Consider the following 18,771-nt stretch of genomic DNA (forward strand, 5'->3'; position numbering starts at 1 on the left):
AATTTACTTATGGGCACGTGGTTTATTACATAGTCCTTTTCTAAAAATCGATCATTGATGCTAACAATGACCTTCTGATTTTTAAGACTATAAACCTACTTTCATTTCTCTAGGATAACTCACAAACAAGTGAATTCCTGTCCAACTTATCATTGTCTCTCTTCAACATATGTGTTGGACTACCCGAATCCTAATATGCTTCAAAATAGGCTTATGCCTATTTAGCAATTCTATATGAGTAGAGAGTTCTGACTTTGGAAGGTACTATGTTCACTTCTTTTTCCAGAGTATATCCTTAAAATGAATTTGGTAATTTTCCAAATAACTCATCATCAATCTACTTATTTCCATAAGAGTCATATACCTTCCTTTTTCTACACCATTCTGTAGGGGTGTACCAGGTGCAGTTAGTTGGGATTGAATCCCTACTTTTGATAAGTGACTCCTAAATTCTCCCAAGAGGTACTTGCCACTACGATCTCACCGTAGTGTTTTGATACTTTTACTTTAACGTTTCTCCGCATCAGCCTTGTACTCTTTGAACTAATCAAAGCACTTAGTCTTGCGGTACATTAAGTAAATGTATTTGTATCTTGAATAGTTGTCTATAAAATAGATGAAATATTCGATACAAGCTAATGTGGTTGCCGATGCACTTAGCCGGAAGTCCAGAGGGACTTTAGCTGGCCACCGAGTTTCAGTTACAGACTTGGTTCAGGGTTTCTCCGAGTTAGACCTCGAGGAGCAGGGACAGACAGAGCAGGGTATTCTGGTTACCATGGTTGCTCAGTCGTCGATCAGGATGAGGATCCGAGAGGCCAGGCTAGTGATCAACATTTGCAATATATAGGCAGCCAGATAGCTTCAGGGCAGCAGACCGAGTTCACACGAGACGAGGAGGGTGTTATACACTTACGAGGCAGATTATGCGTACTTCAGTCTCATTCGTCAGTCTCATCCGGTCTTATAGGAGTTACTTCCGGAGGCTCATCGCTCATGATTTGCTGTCCACCCAGGCGGTACCCGTATGTACCAAGATTTGAGGTGTTTCTATTGGTGGAACGACATGAAGGAAGACATTGCGGATTTTGCAGCTAGATGTCTTGTCTGTCAGCAAGTGAAGGCCGAGCACCAGAGACCTGCCAGCTTACTTCAGCAGATTCCTAATCCTGAGTGGAAATGAGAACATATTACCATGGACTTTATGGTGGATTTGCCTAGGACACGACGAGGCCATGACGCGATTTGGGTAATCGTTGATCGATTAACCAAATTCACGCACTCATTAGCGATGACTATTATTTCGGATAGAAACCCCCGGTTCACGTCTCATTTTTTTGACAGAGTCTGCAGCAGGCCATAGGCACGTAGCTCTGTTTTAGTACAACTTTCCATCCGCAGACAGATGGACCGTTAGAGCGGACCATTCAGACTCTAGAGGACTTGCTGAGGTCTTGTGTATTGGATTTTAGGGGCAGTTGGGAGGACTATTTGCCATTGGTAGAGTTCGCCTACAACAACGGTTTGCATTCGGCTATCCAAATGCCACCGTTGAAGTGTTGTATGATAGGCCTTGTCGGATACACATCCTCTGGATGAGGTTGAGGAGGCCCAGCTGTTGGGACCTCATAGAACCCAGAATGAGGCAGAGTTGGTCCGTACTATCAGACCGGAGTCGGAGACTTTTAGAGTTCTCCATTTGTGACTATGTATTTTTGTGAGTTTCACCCACGAAAGGGGTGAAGAGATTGGCCTCAGAGGTAAGCTAGCCTGCGATACATTAGACCTTTCCAGATCTTGGAAAGGGTTGGAGCAATAGCCTATCGTTTAGCGCTACCACCAGCTTTGGCGGGCGTTCACGACGTATTTCTTGTGTCTATGCTGATGAGGTATATATCCGACTAGACATTTGTGTTGACCGATATCTTAGTTCCGTATAGCATGACATCACTTATGAGGAGATTCCGGTACGGATTCTGGACCGGAAAGAGCGTCAGTTGCGAAACAAGACTATTCGGCTGGTTTAAGTCGGATGACAGCATCATGTGGACGAGGAGGCTACCTGGGAGCTTGAGAATACTATCAGAGCTCGGTATCTCCACCTTTTCACTTGAGGTTTGTGTTTAATTTACCGTTCAGCATTTATACTTTATATCTGTTGTTAGTACTTGCTGATGGTAGATAACGAAATTTAGGGACCAAATTTTTATTAGTGGGGGAGAATGTAAAATACCGGAAAATGGTAGATAATAATAAGGGAATTTTCCGAAATTTTTAGAAATTTTTCTGGAATTTTTTGGAGACCGTATGGATGAGTTTACGGGGATAAAAACGGGGCCTGGGAAAAAGCCTGTTTAGGCTACCATATTTAAGCGAGGAAAAGTTCTATTTTTCTTTTTCTTTTCCCTTTTTCTTTTCTTCTTTACTTGCCCGACTCTTCTCCTCTTCCCCCATTTTCTCCCGACGCCGACTCCTTGCCAAAACCGCCAGCGACGGTTCCATCTTCTCCCCTGTCTTCATCTTCTTCACCGCCGGCCACCATGAGTTCACCGCCAACAGCAGTCCTTCCCTCTGCCGTTGCCTCGTCGCCACAGAGATCTCAATCTACCACCGGCCTCTCCTTCTCTTCCTCTCCCGAGCGTCGGCCGCCAGCAAGTATCCCGTGCCCTAGCGACCCGCGGCTCCCACACCCTCTCAAGACATCGCCGGCCATTGGAATCCAGCGCCGCTGCTGTGCCCTAAGTCCTCATACTCCACTGCCGCTGCCGATCGGTCGGCACAGCTCAGAGCCGCCGGCCACAGGAACCCTAATGTCAAATCCTCCCTCTCCTCTTCTGGTCGCAGGCATTTGGAGATCGCCGGGAATCTAGCATCCGAGCCTTCTTCTTGTGGTGTTTCCCTAGATTGACGCCCAACGCGAGAGGTACATTTCTGTGCCCTAGCTTCTGTCCACTCTCCGACACCACCAGTGAGACGCTCCAACACCTGCATCTTCGCCGGGTGTTGTGGTCGCCGGAGAAGGATCGACGCTAGAACTACCTCCTCATGATCTGATTTGTAAGTGCTAGGTAGGTGGTTTTCAGCAAGTATGATCCATTTAGTAGCCTTATGGACCTGTTGAATACCGACAAACAAGTGATGATTTTAGGTATTTGGTTTTGGAAGACAACAGCTATTTTCGAGTGAGTCAACAACGAAGTCGACTGGATTTGGGTGAGTTCTTATGTATTGGTCTAGATTAAGTTGTTGTGATTGACTATGCTTTATAGCAACTCCTAATTGGATTGGATTAGTTGATTCAGAATTATTATGTTAGCAGGAAAAGAGTGGGCAACAGTAGATCATCTTTCGATGGTGAAACCCTTTCAATCGTGAGCCACCATTAGCTACGACAAATTTGGTGAGTTTGTAGGATGATAAGAGTTCATGAATTGAGTTAAATTTAATTGAACTAATGAGAATGGATTTCCTAATCAGATTAGGGTTAAGTTAGCTTTTTGGTTCATGATAGATTTAGCTCACTAGTTCATATTTGACCTAGTTGTACCATGCGTTATGTGGTTGCAGGACTTTGATCCGAGACGATGTCTCGACGAGGGATCTATTGCGGATACGATACTTTCTATTGGAGGCGGGTACCTCTTGACTTATCTTTATGATATTGTCTATTGGATATGCATAGTATTTTATAGCTGCAAGCAATGATCATGTTTGCCTTGGTATGTCACGGTTTGATACCCATAGCATGATCTGTTGGCCGTTTGTTATGTATCGATGTTTACGTTTCATGATTATTGCCATGAGTACTTTGGTTCCTAGAGTAAGTGACATATCATACCTACTGAGGTTAGGACTAGGTTTTGGATTTTATTTTCTGGCATGTGTATCTAGATTATCTGATACCTAGGTTTTTATACCATACCTGACTTGTGTACCTCTATTTGTATATCATATCTAATTTGTGTACCTAGACCCTTTTTCTTTGATCTGTGCATATTGTTGGTACATATGTTATGGAGGGGGATATGTTTAGGATCTAGGTTGTTATACCATAGAGGACCAGTATACCCTAGATCCGTGAATTTGACTTACTGATATTGTGGTACCCATATTATATATATATGGATTTTTCTATGATGATCAGGATATTGTCATGCATCATTATTGCATGTTGTGCGATAGTCGACTCCATTATTGTTGAGCACATCGCCAGTTACATGGATCTGCACACACCACCACTCATGGGTTAGTGGTCGATTCAGGCAGAGTGTGTTGCAGCAGGGACTTTGTTTGGCTTCGTTGGTCCGCTCATGGGTAGTGTGACGTAGCGTGATAGCCGGCAGAGATTCCTCCCCGTCATCATGTACCGGGAGATGAGAGCATTGCGCTCCCCCATTTATGATACTCCGACAGCATCCCGTCCACTCGGTCACTCATCACGAGCAGTGACGACAGAGTGCACGGTTGTCACAGCCCTACCCACTCGGTCTCACCATTTATATGTGAGATGACTGACTGGCGTCAGGGGTGATCAGGACGCATCATTGGCATCATACGCATTGATGCATTTATTTCTTGTGATTGTGTTTGCTTCATTTGTTTGCTGCATTTTGGTTGGATGCATATGTTTGACATGCATACAGGATTTAGGACACTTTCGGTTTGACGACCCTTTTGTTCTGGATAGGAGTTCCTAGTGAGTACAGCTTCCTCAGTTACCTTTCAATTTTGCATCTTTCCTATATATATGATTAGGAAGTTGTATTCTATCTTTATTGCTGTTAGATATATCTTACTAGGCATGTCTATTGGTATTCGCTGAGTTGTTGAACTCACCCCCGTGGACTCTATATTTTTTAGGTACCAGATTGTTTATGGAGTCGCTTGGAGTATCCTGCCTGCTGGTCCCCACGTCACATCAGAAGACATATCTCCGCCTTCTTGTTTATTTTATCTTGGTATATGATATGTGTGTTTTTGGCTTGGTGTATTCCGATTTTGTTTTCGGAGTATTGTGTCGTTGTGTGGTGTAAGCCTAGCCGGCTAGCAGTGTGTTGTTTTGTTTTGTATGAGCTTGTTTCATGTATTTATGTTGTGTTGGTTTTGGTTTCAGCCGAGTGGACTGATAAAAATTTATATAACTGCGTGGTTGATGTTATGTTTGTCCAGCCGTGTAGGCTGAGATTATTAACTGCGTGGTTGTGTATATATTCCAGCCGCATGTGGCTAATATATATTGTGTCTGTAGAAATGCTTCAGATTGTCACCCGTACAGGGGAGGTGCTGCCGAAATTTCTTCGGAGAGGGACACCCCCGGGGCATGACATCATGAATAGACTAATGCACTGTCAGTTGAGAAAGGTATTACTTTGGTTGCAGGTACAAATAGAACGAGGGAACCAAAAGCCAAACGTCAGACTGAACCCAAGTCCAAAGATGAATCAGACTCAGAATAAGATGAAATCACCACCGAACTAGTCAAACTAGTTCGGAAAACACTTAAGAACAAGAAGATGACTCAATCGAACATGAAGGCTAAGTCCGAAGTTACCTGCTACGGCTACAACAAGAAGGGGCATTACAAGCCTGAATGTCCAAACCAGAAGCGAGGGAGAAGGAAGGCGTTGAAGGCAACATGGTCCGAGTCATTAGAAGAGTCGGATGAAGAAGAACAAACTCAAGCAAGCTTCCTTGCTTTACTCGCACAAGCTCATGTTGTCGAGACCGAATCTGAGTTTGAGATAGAATTGGAAGTTGAGCGAAGCCACATATCCACATCCAGTTCAGAAGGTTTCCAATACACTGTAAGAATCTCTCTGATCAGATCGCATAACTTAATTTCATACTTATTTAGAAAATTAGCTGTAAAATATGACACCCAAATAATAAATAAATAATAAGGTTATTTAAGAAATAATCTTATTAGATTTTTCATAAATTTTTTTAAAAAAATAGATTTAAACGGAGTCCGTATGACTTATTTTTGAGAGGATGAATCGGTGGGACTAAGTAGAGACCTGTTTAGAATACCCCTTAATGAGAGTTGATTGAGGATCTTAAGATTTAATTAAATTAAAACTAGGTTTTATAATTTTTTTTCCCCTCCCGATTCTTTTTCTTCCACTAATCTCCCGATCTCTTCTCCCCCAACCATCTCCACCGGACGCTGCCTTCTCCCCCCTCCCTCTCCCTCTCGCATCGTCGGGGCACCCAGTCCGTGAGATGCCGGCGCCCGTCACTACCAACCATCGATATCGCCGTCCCTGTCCGTTGCCGCCTCCCATCACCAGCGCCGACCACTCGAGCTCTGATCCGGCTGTCGCCCTCTCCCTTCTCTCTCGTCGCCATGCTCTAGATTGCCGACGCCGAGTCTCTCTCGCCGAGCCTCCCTTCTCCCTCTTCCTCTCGTGCCGCTGCGATCCGTCAACCCACGAGATGCCGGAGCCAAGCCGCCCTTCCTCTGGTGTCATCGTCGCACAGTTTCCGATTGCATCTTCTCCTCACCGGATTTTGGACCAGGAGGGGTTCAGCAGCGTCTCGTCTCCCTCCACCGGAGCGTTGCTTACCTTTCATGAAGTTGTGCCCTAGTTTCATTTCATCGCCAGCGCACCCCAGTAGCTCTTCCTCTTTGGATGTCAGCCCCAATTGCCTTTGGTTGGTCGCGATCAAGTTACTGTTGGACGGTTTTCAAGCATTCAACAGCGGCGTTGTTCCTTCGTCGATGTGAGCGAGCCTAGCGAGTGTCATCTCCAGGGGGTGAGTATTCAAGGTTTTTCCCATCCAGATCTTTAGGGATCCATGGGATTGGTGTAGTGAGTTTTCTTTGGTTGATCTTCTCTGATTCGGATTAATGAAAGATATTCATCACAGGGTGCTGGGGATTTTTGTTGGATCAATCATGAGTTTCATCAGCGCATTCTATTGTTGGGGATTCAGCGGGAGAAGAGGTGGCTGATATTGGAGGTAAGTTGTTAGTTAAATGTTATGAATCAAGAATTAGAGTTGAATTCTTGGTTGTGGTTGTATGGATATTGATTTGGGATGTTTGAATTGAAAGGTGCAGCGGGTTTACTATGGTTTTGGCTATGAGTTTCCAGCATGATACAACTTCAGCTCTTCAATTGTGGGTCAACAGAAATTCATCCAGTTTTAGGTGAGTTTTGAAGTTTAATTCTTGTCTACATTTGGATGTGAGTAGTGTGACGTGAATTGAATGAATTATTATGGTTGAATTAATTGAGGTGGATAAACTATGTAGGATTGATTCTTGATGTTAAGTAGATGTTACATGGATTAAATGATTAGAAGTTGGAATTTGGTTGTGATATGCTGATTTGGTGAGTTTTTGGAGATGAATTGTGTATAAACCTATTTTAAAAGGTTGTATGATTAAGAATTATTTGGGGGATTAATCAGAGATCATATTTGGGAGTTATTTATTTTCTATGAAATTAGCTAAATACACTATGTAATCGTAGGACTTGGATTCGGGATGAGCGTCTAGACGTGGAATTTTTGGACGCGATCTATATATTAAGACGGGTATTTCTACCTTGGCTTCTATATAGTTTCTTTAAAACTTAGTGTATGATTATTATTAGATGGATTAGGCTGCTTTATCTTATATCATGTTCGGTTGTTGTTTTTCCAGCTTGATATTTATGCTTGATCTTTGAGATGTTCTAGTTATATCATATATAGTCTCGTTTCTTGATACCTGAACTCTGTTGTATATACACATGTAGAGTATGTATTATAAGAAGGTATGGTTGGTTTAGGTTATCATGTTGTTTATGTATATCCATGTTGAGTGTACTCATGATTGGTATGTGTTGTAGGAGTCATATGATTGACTGTCTATTTGTGTTCGGTGTGGTTATTGAGATTTCTTGTGGATTGTACCCATGTGGTTATGTGTATACGTTTGGAAATGATAATGGAGGATTTATGTTGGATATACCTATGTTGTAAGGTGCATAAGAGTATGTTATGTACATGTCTGGTAAGCTATTGGAGGTTTTTGGTTTATTATACACGTGTGGTTGTGTGCGTGTCTAGTGTGATAGGTGGAGGTATCATGATGATTATATCCATGTTGTGGGGTACCTATGTGGGTTTGGAGGTAGCATTAATGATGACGGTGTCTGTATCATGGTTATATCTATATCATGTTTATCATTCATTGCATCTGACGACCATTGTCTCCCTTGTAGTTGAGAGAGTCGTCAGTCGTTTATAGTTGTCCATTCGGCCACTGTTGAAGAGTAGTAGCTAGGAGTGGAGCAGTCCTGTCGCGCTTACTCAGCCGCTCAGTGTTCTGTCAGCCTCGACCACTCTGTAGTAGTGGGTCTTGAGGGTACAATAATCAGGGGGCTTGAGCTGTGAGTGGTCAAGGACCCTTACGCTATGTAGTTAAATAACTACTTAGCGAATCGTCTCCTTCGGCCGCATTATAGCGATACATGTACTGGAGGCTAGTACGGTCTGTCACATACCCAAGTCTCTCGACCATACAAGGGTCGTGGTGTCTGGAGAGGTGGCAGGGGTGACCATAGAGCATGCATGCACATTTGCAAATGATGTGCAGTGTATCTGTGGAGATATATTTGCATACATGTGATTGTGATGTGTTGCATTTATTTGAGATATGATTGTTGCATATGGATGACATGCTGCATACATGTCATTTATTATACTTGTATATGATGTCATATATATATTACATAGGTGTTGCGAGCAGATCTATTACTGAACTGGTGAGTTTACTGATCATTGTACCATGTGTTGTTTCCAGATTGAGTATGTATTTATCATTATGTTAGTTGTGGTTTTTTGTAGCTTGTATGTCAGTTATGATCGTTATACCATGTAGGATAGACTGGTACTGGTAGTTGGGTTCATTGGATATGTCAGTATGATCATGTTCTTTATTCTTTGCTGAGACTGTATACCTTGGATCTCCATGTTTATTTATATATCATGCACTATTCTGTCTATTACCCGTTGAGTGACTCGCACTCACCACCGCATTTGTACTTTTATGTTTTCAGGTAGTAGGTAGATAATGGGTGGGTCACTTGGAGTATCTTGTCTGCCGAATCCTACGTCATATCTGAAGACTGCTCCCGGTTTTGTTCTGCTTTATTGGTGTTACTTAATTGTTGTACTTATTGTTGTATCGATTCGATTTTGTTTTAGAGCTTTCTATGTGGACTTGTATTTGCTTGTTGTGATTTTGTAAGCATAGCCGGCTAGCAGAGTATTGTTTTGGTTTATGTGGGCTTTCCATGTCGTTTTTCAGCTGTGGTTGTTTTTAGTACAGCCGAGTGGGTTGTTATATATATAATTCTATGATTGTTTTTACTTTGTTCTAGTCGAGTAAGTTGAGTATATAACTGCATGGTTGTGTAAATATTCCAGTCGTATGTGGCTGATATATTTTGTATGTATGTATGTTTCAGATTGTCATCAGTATATGAGAGATGTCAGATTTTTGTCTAGCAGGGACTCCTCTGGGGGCGTGGCATTAGCTAAGTTCAATATTCAGGTCAAGACACTCCTATAGGAGATTGAATTCCTTAGGGAGGAGACTGACCCAAGTCCTTGGACTGAGCCAGTTCAAAGTGAAAATTCAATTCAAGTCCAACAACTTGAGGAAAAAAATTTCAATTTGAAAACTCAAGTCAAAAGACTTAAGGATACGTTGGAACGGTTCATCATGGGTTCCAAGAATCTTGATCTAGTTCTTGGAAAATAAAAGGTTGCATATAATCGAACCGAACTCAGGTACAAGGCTAGACATCAATTCAAATCTTACTTGTCCTTAGTGAATCGATCAACTAATAATCTAATCTAAGTTTGGGTCCCTAAGTCTAACTGATTAATCAAGTTGAACTTGATCAATATTGGTTCTCCAAGGATCAAATCCACTACTTTGATAAACCTTATCGAAGCTATGATCCAAGAAGAGCCAATAGAAAGATCATCTTTATTATTAGATAAACTTGTTTGATGTTTGTTTTATTGTTTTTTCTTATTCATGCTTAGATTAGTGTAGTTAAGGACTTAGGTTTGATTGACACTTGACTAGTTAGACTTAGGATTTTCAGAAAGGAAATTAAATATTCAATTTCTTTAAAAAGTTTTGTCTAGAAATGGTTGTTGCTTTAATACCCAAGAAGCTCTAGTGTCTCGTCACAACTTGAAAGTCAATTATAGAAATAGATGTTTAATTAACTAACTGTTAAACCTTCGTCTAACTCAAATGTAAATCAATTCTTAAATTTTAATCAAAATTGAAAATTTAAATAATCATCTCACAAAATTTATAAGGTTCTCAAATTGATAATCTAGAAAAAGGTGAGATAGATTTAGGTTAAATTAGTAAATTAAAATTAAATCAAAATTAAATTAAACATAAACCTAACTCAAATTTAAACCTAATTTAAATTAACTTAAATTAAATCAAATCACAAACAGAATTAATTTTTAAAATTTTAAGTATTTCAAATGGTAATTAATTTTCAAATCGCAATTAATTTTTAAAATCTTAATCATTTTAATTGTTAATTAATTTTTAAATCAGAATTAATTTTTAAAATTTTTAATTATTTTCAAATATTAATTAATTTCAAATCATAATTAATTATAAAATCTTAATTATTTTCAAAAATTAATTTCAAAATTTAATTATTATCCAAATTTAAATTTAAACTTAAATATTTTAAAATTCAAAATTTAATATTTTTAAAATCTAAATTTAAATTCAAACTTAAATATTTTAAAATTCAAATTTTAATATTTTTGAAATCCAAATTTAAAATTCAAACTTAAATATTTTTGAAATTCAATTTTTTAAAACTTAAATATTTTTTTAAAAAAATAAACTTGAGATTCAAACTTAAATATTTTTTAAATTTAAATTTTTATTTTTGAAACTCAAACTTAAATATTCTTAAATATCATAATATTTTTAATCTTAAAATAAATTTTAAAATTAACATAACTCCATCTAACATAAACTTATAAGCTGAACATGCTTAATAACATAGAATGGATGAAATGAAAAATTAGAAAAATAAATAATTATTTTTATAATTTTATATTTTACATACTTAGAATTTAGAATCATAATTATTAATCAAGGCATTAATCAAATTATTTAAGCTCACTAAACCCTATAAATTACTTCAACTTTTTAAGAGGGAAGGAAATAGGAAGTCAAATTTTTTTAAAAAAAAATAAATATTTTCAAAAATTATGTTTTCGTGTTATATTTCAAAAGAAAATTTATATTTCAAAATTAATTCCTTCTTCAAAATTCTTCAATGAAATTCTTTTTAAAAAAAAGGTTAAGGATTGAACTAAGCTTTTTTTTAAAGACATTCTTCTCAAAGCCATTTAGCAATTTTTTTTTTTTGAAAGCTATATAATTTTTGTTAAAAGAAACGTTAAGTATTATTTTCAGGAGGGGTTTAAAGGAAAAGATTAAAAAGTTAACTTTTCAAATTTAAAGTTTTATTTTTTCCAACTTATCTCTCTACTTAATAATTTTTAATATATGTCAAAAGGGAGAGAAAGGTGTTAAAAGTAAAGTAAAAAATTTTATTTTGAGAAAAAGGAATACTTAAGGGGAGTGAGTAACATTTTTATCTTGAAAAATGTTTACTTGAAAAAATGTACTTGTTTCACTATTTTGTATGTTTTTATTTAACATTTTTACTTAATTAAAAAGGGAAAGATTGTTGATACAGGGAGCACCAGACGAATGAACATATGTTTTGATAATGGCAAACGGGTTCAATATTAAGTTGTCTTGTGATCTAACAAGTATAACTGAGCTTGTAGGAAAGTCCTAAGTGTTTTAAGGCAAAAGTTCTAGTGGATTATAGGCAGGTGGAAAACCCTAGGGGAGGTAACCTTATGTCCCAAGGGTAGTAACCCTAGGTTATGGAAAGTCCTAGCTACAGTTAGGCAATGAAGTCCTGGTCCAGAGGACTAGGCGAAGTCTTGGTGGATCAAGGACTTTAGACGAAATATTAGAGTCGAAGACTCTAGATGAAAACCCGGGGGGTCGCGGACACCGGGTGGAAGTCTGGATGGGTCATGGAGTGGACGTTCAGCATAAAGACATGAAGTGGACACTAAGCAAAAGTCCATACAGTCTAGAGGACCAATCTGACAAAAGGTAAATTCTCCTGAGAGGAGTAGATGAGGGCACATTTCTCGAAGAGGGAGCAGTAGGCATCGGTCCGATCTAGAGTTTCAATGAAACTCAAAGTCAAAATCGGGCAGTCTGAAGGCTGTCAAATATTATCTTTACATGCTATTTACCTATTATTCTGACTCTGTTTTGTAGGAAATTAAACTAATATATTTACAAGATCGAATTTTTCCTTGTTCGGTGGACTGAACGTCCGGATTGGTTAACCAAACCCCCAAGCAAGAAGACTAGAGTTTCAGCAACTTGATCAGGTTTGACCAAGGGATCGGTCGACTGAACCACGAGTTCAGTCAACCGAGCAGTGGATAAGCAACAGGGCGATCAGATCAGGTTGATCTGACTAGATACGCCAACGAGGATAACGGGATCAATGCACCAAATGGTGGGATGGGTCGACCGAACGAAGATTCTATCTGAAGAGGCAGTATCTAGACGGAAAGTCGGGCATGTTCAGTCGACCGATCCAGAGGATCGGTCGATCGATCAATGTCGAATCAAGCCCTGATCTCGAGATCAATGGATTTTGATCAGGTCTAGATTGGCTATAAAAGGAGACCTCGACCAGTACTTCAGAACAACAAATCCTTTATAATCATTCTCCTGCGCACTGCTACAACAACGATCTTGCGACTCCGACAATCGAGAGCACAACCCTCTAGATCCTTAAAGTTGTCGGTATAACTTTCAATTCTAGTACCTAAAGTACAAATTTGTTGTACTCTTCTTTATAAAGAATTTTTAATACTATAGTGATTGCCCAACATAAGCGATCAACGATCGCAGATCTTGGAGTAGGAGTCATCACAGGATCCAAACCAAATAAATCTTGGGCTTGTTATCATTGTTGTCTTTTCTTTTCTATCTTTATTCCGCTGCGTTCTCCGATTGTTTTAAACGAATGTGAAAGTCACAAGCAGTATTCACCCCCCTTCTAGCGCGCATCGATCCTACACCTCTCAGTTTGCCGTGACTATAAGTGCTCGGTGAGAATCACGATTAACCATTGTATTATAGGAAACAAATAATCCAAGAAAACCTCGAAGCACTGCTGGAGGTGGGGTGAATATGTTTCAAGGAAACAGCATCCATCACAGGCCTTGGTCCACTCGTCCACTCGTCCACTCGGTCGCTTCGCCCCGCTCGGTCGCTTCGCCCGCTCGGTCGCTTCGCCCGCTCGATCGCTTCATCCGCTCAGTCGCTTCACCCGCTCGGTCGCTTTGCCCGCTCGACCTCTTCGACCGCTCGGTCACTACCCACTTGGGCTACTCTGCCTCTAGGTCAACCAACCTTCTAATGTTAGGCTGATCTGCCCAGTTTGCCCACTCGGCTGCACTACCACTCAGCCGCCTGATCAGCTGCTCTGCCCGGTCAAGTGCTCTACTCGCTGGCTGCTTCGCCCGCTCAGCTACTCTACCACTCGAGTTGCCCTGCCTCGGGTTGCCCTGCCTTCTACTGTAAGGTTGCTCAACCCGGTCAGCCCCTTCTGCAACTCGGTCGGTCGGTCGCTCATCCTGATCAGCTGCTCTGTCGCTCAAGCAAGGCAGCCCTGCCTTTCCTTGCTCGACCGATATACCCGGTCAGCTACTCTGCCAGATCAGTCACTCAAACTAATCTGCTGCACAACCGCACTACTCGTAGCTACTTTGCTCTGCTCGGTAGAGTACTCGCCCGCTCAGCCTGATCTGCCGCTCTACCCGCTCGGACAATTTTTCCGCTCGATCGATCTGCTAGCTCTTGACTTGGATGCTCTGCTCAGCCACTTTGCAATCAGCACTTGACAGAAATCAGCACCCGCTAGCAGCCATAGATTATCATCTCAGGTTATCTCGACAAATAAATTAAATTTATTTTGGTATAATTTAAATTTAGCTAATTCTTTCAAATCTCTAATAGGTTGTGCAACACTATCTCCCACTGCTAAAGCTGGCATTGCCTTGTGGGCTTTGTTTGCAGTCCTACACAAGTTGCCATTGTGCTTGCTGTTGGTGCGGGTAGCACTAACGGTCTAACTCAGGTTTTGATGAATGACAAATCAGGTTAAGTTAGTTTGTTGTTGTCTAACACTTTGATCGAGTGTGCAGGAGAAGTCCAGACAGGTCGACGGACTGACCAGATGTCTGGCGCGAAGCCCAGCTAGGTCGACAGGCTGACCGGATAGCTGGCACGAAGTCCAAGCGGGTCGACGGACTGACCGGACGCTTAGGCACGAAGTCCAGCTATGTCGATGGGCTGACCGGATAGCTGGCACGAAGTCCAGACGGGTCGACAGGCTGACCGGACGTCTGGCAGGTAAGTGAGGTAAGTCACTGGAGGGGAGTGACTGCGAGGACGCGTTCCCGAGAAGGGAACATTAGGCGTCGATCCGGCTTAGATCCATTTCGGATATCTAAGTCGAGATCGTGACTAGATTCCGGTCTCGGAAAGACGGAATCTAAGTCATACTCTTTTTGCTAATTCATACTCACTTTGCTTATCTATAAAACTGTGCTAACAATCTGTGTTGCAGGGTATATTTGCCTCGGACTAACCTTTTCTTGCAGGAGAAGGACTTTCTGGAGAAGAGGGGTCCGGGCGCCCGGAGGGGATCCGAGCGCCCGGAGGCAAGTTTTATCCAAGCTGAGTCGTCGCCACGTGGAGTTCGCTGATTAGACTTGCCACGTCGTACCAGGGCACCCGGAAGAGATCCAGGCGCCTGGAGCAGCATATAAAAGAAGCCCCAGGGGTGGAGCTTCAACATCAACTGAGAATCTACTGCTTGCTCTGCTCTACGCTCCTGCGACGCCGCGAGGCTATTCCGACAAAGCGCTTTCTTAAGTCTAATTCTTCTTCTCTTGTCGGTATTTGATTTCTGTTAATTCCTGTACTTAATTATTTTGTAATCATCATTTGAATTGATAGTGATTTCCCATCGAAAGTACTCACGGAATACGGGCCTTCGAGTAGGAGTAGTCACAGGCTCCGAACGAAGTAAAATTACTGTGTCTGTTATTTTAAATTTCGCTGCACTTAACTCTTTTCAACGTTGTTTTTCGAATCAATATTCACCCCCCTCTATCGACGTTTCACGATCCAACAAGTGGTATCAGAGCGGGTACCGCTCTGATTTGGTGCAACCACCAATCAGAGAAGGGGTGAAATATTAACTTTTATTTTTCGGCTTTCAGTTTTACGCTTAATTCCAATCTGGTATTATTACCTGTTTTGGAAAAAAAATTTCGTTGCAATTAAATCTAAATTGGTGCAACACCAATTTAGATATTCTATTATTTTTTCCGCACTGCTAATCCAAGACCAAGTCTTGGGATATTTTTTGTCGTTGTTTACTTGTGTGCAGGATGTCTCAACTAGAAGGCTTCAGCACAGTACGTCTTCCCCTATTCAACGGGGATGACTTCTCGTACTGGAAGAAAAGAATGGAGGTGTACCTAAAGATGGACTACGATTAATGGTTCAGCGTCATAAAGGCCTACCGAGCTCCAGCCGACAACTCCGGAAATCCACTAGACCTGGAACAGTGGACTCCGGACATGAGGAAAAAGGCGTCGACGGAAAACAAAGCAATCAACACGCTACACTGCGGTCTAACACGAGAAGAGCTGAACCGGGTTGGACCGCATCAGAATGCTAAAGAGTTATGGGACAAACTGATCGAGCTGCACGAAGGAACGAGCGACGCAAAGGTAACAAAAAGAGACTTACTTTTAAATAAAATATTTAATATAAAAATGCAGGAAGGGGAAACAGCAAGTCAACTGCACGTAAGGATCAAGGACATCCTCAACGGACTCCACGCGATAGGCCACCAGATGGAAAACAGAGACTTAATAAGGTACGCACTAAATGCTTTTCCACGTAATAATTTGTGGGCATCGATCGTAGATGCCTACAAAATTTCTAAAAATTTATCTAAATTAAAGTTAGACGAGCTTTTTTGTGAGTTAGAACTGCATGAACAAACAAATGCTAGAGCCGAGAAAGGTGTTGCTTTATTTGCAGGCTCCTCCAAAGAAAAGAAGAGCAAGTCTGGATCTGAAGAAGATTCCGATCAAGATTCCGAAGACGAAGAATACCTGGTGAACTTGGTAAGAAAAATGTTCACCAGGAGAAAAAGGAGCTTCAGCAAGAAGGACCTTCAAAAGATCAGTTCTCCCGCGGAACAAAAGAACGTGACTTGCTTCGGATGCAGCAAAAAGGGGCACTACAAGAACGAATGCCCAAGACTGAAGTTCGACAAACCAAAGCCGACCAAAAAGAAAGCCCTCAAAGCAACGTGAGACGACTCCTGGGACGAATCAGAGGTAGAAGAGCAGAAGCACTAGAGCCACCTCACGCTGATGGCTCGCGAAGCTGAAACGGAAGACGAATCAGGAGATGAATCGGAAGACAGGTCCGAACCCGAATCGAGCCACGAGTCCATACTCGTTTCCGAAGGCCCGGATGAGGTATATTTCAATTTAAACAAAAAAAATTTTAGAATTATTTCCTGCTTAAATAGTAAATTGGTTAAAATAGAAAATGAAAACAAATCACTCCTTGAGGAAAATCAAGACCTCAAGGAACAAATCAAAAATTCAAATCCAACTCAAGATCTAACACTTGAAGAGAATTCATTATTAAAATCAGAAATTAATAAGTTAAAAGAAATGCTAGAAAAATTCACTACAAGATCAAAAAATCTAGATTTAATCCTGAATAATCAAAAGGCGTGTTATAATAAAACCGGACTCGGATACAAGTCGAACTCAAATAAAACTTTTAAATCATTAATAACTCAATACAAATCAACTAATCAAGCTTGGGTTCTGAAAGCATGTTTGACCACGCAAGTAGGACTTAATCAATATTATATACCTAAAGAAAAAATATATTATATAAACTCGAATAAACCAAATCAAAAACCAAAATACAAACCTAAATCAAAAAATTCAAAATTTAAACATTTTAAAACTCAACAAAATATAAATTATCACCAAGTTAATTATAACTATAAAAGAAATAGACACAAACCTAAAACGAAAATTTAAATTAAAGGCCAATAATTCAAGGGGAGGCTCCAGAATAGCTGACACCTCCAAAACTAACTTACCCGACAGGGTAACCCAAATAAACTAACCCGGCAGGGTAATTAGGATTAATTAAAAAGGGACCCAGTTTAACTTGACCAACAGTACTAGTGAAGTCTTGGATGATAGTACGTTAGGGAAGCTTAGTCTATGCATGTCTAGGAAGATATGGCTTCGACCTGGTGCATTTGGCTAAGTGGAACTGACCGAATCTACCCTTTATGGATCCTAACCAGTTAGACCAAGGTTTTGTACTAAATCCAATGGATAGGACTATTTGGAAAACCTTGAAGGCATGGTTACTCTAATGATGTCCAAGTGACTCACCATAGTCCAGAAGTTTATCCAAAGAATGTCTATTTGTTAGATCCAAAGCTACACCTGAATCTAACATAAAGTTAAACCGAACCTTATAATGGAATCTAATTCATCTCACAAAATAATAGGATTCCCTGATTGATAATTTAGATCAGGTAAGATGACTAAGGACTTAAAATTAAATTAAAATTAGAGAAAATTAAATTTAAATTAAAATAACAATTAATTTCAAATTAAAGTAAAATTAAAATTATTTTAAAAATATTTTTAATAAAAAATTAGTTTAAAAAAAAAATCATTTTACAAACCTTTTAAAAATCCTTTTAAAAACTATTTTAAAAATCATTTAAAAAATCCTTTTAAAAATTATTTTTTTAAAATAAAATCCTTTTAAAAACTATTTTAAAATTATTTTAAAAATCTTTAAAAAAACTATTTTACAAATCCTTTTAAAAACTATTTTAAAAATATTTTTTTTAAAAAAAACTATTTTAAAAATCCTTTTAAAAACTATTTTAAAAATTACATTAAAAATCTTTTAAAAAAACTATTTTAAAAACAATTTTAAAAATTATTTTAAAAATATTTTTTTTAAAAAAAACTATTTTAAAAATCCTTTTAAAAAATATTTTAAAAATTATTTTCAAACTCTTTAAAAAAAACTATTTTAAAAATCCATTTAAAAACAATTTTAAAAATTATTTTTAAAATATTTTTTTTTAAAAAAAAAACTATTTTAAAAATCCTTTCAAAAAAACTATTTTAAAAAATATTTTTTTTAAAAAAAAAACCTTTTAAAAACTATTTGAAAAATCATTTTAAAAATACTTTTAAAAATTATTTTAAAAATTTATTTTAAAGATTATTTTTAAAATTATTTTTAAAATTATTTTAAAAAATATTTTAAAAATTATTTTTAAAATTATTTTAAAAATCCTTTTAAAAATTTATTTTAAAAATCCTTTTAAAAACTATTTTTGAAATTATTTTAAAAACCTTTTAAAAAAAACTATTTTAAAAATCCTTTTAAAAACTATTTTAACGATTATTTTAAATATTTAAAAAAAAACTATGTTAAAAAATATTTTAAAAATATTTTTTTTTAAAAAAAACTATTTTAAAAATCCTTTTAAAAATAATTTTAAAAACTATTTTAAAAAATATTTT

General features: G+C 38.8%; 1 long non-coding RNA gene across 1 annotated transcript; it reads left to right on the forward strand.

Annotated features, from left to right (window-relative positions):
- Positions 1 to 6,110: 6,110 nt before the first annotated feature.
- Positions 6,111 to 9,373, forward strand: LOC122000187. Its single transcript, XR_006117011.1, has 4 exons — positions 6,111 to 6,756; positions 6,871 to 6,963; positions 7,058 to 7,153; positions 9,051 to 9,373. It is a non-coding gene; the product is annotated as an uncharacterized LOC122000187 (long non-coding RNA).
- The last annotated feature ends 9,398 nt before the right edge of the window (positions 9,374 to 18,771 follow it).

Source organism: Zingiber officinale, chromosome 7A (genome assembly GCF_018446385.1).
Source record: "Zingiber officinale cultivar Zhangliang chromosome 7A, Zo_v1.1, whole genome shotgun sequence".
Classification (NCBI taxonomy): domain Eukaryota; kingdom Viridiplantae; phylum Streptophyta; class Magnoliopsida; order Zingiberales; family Zingiberaceae; genus Zingiber; species Zingiber officinale.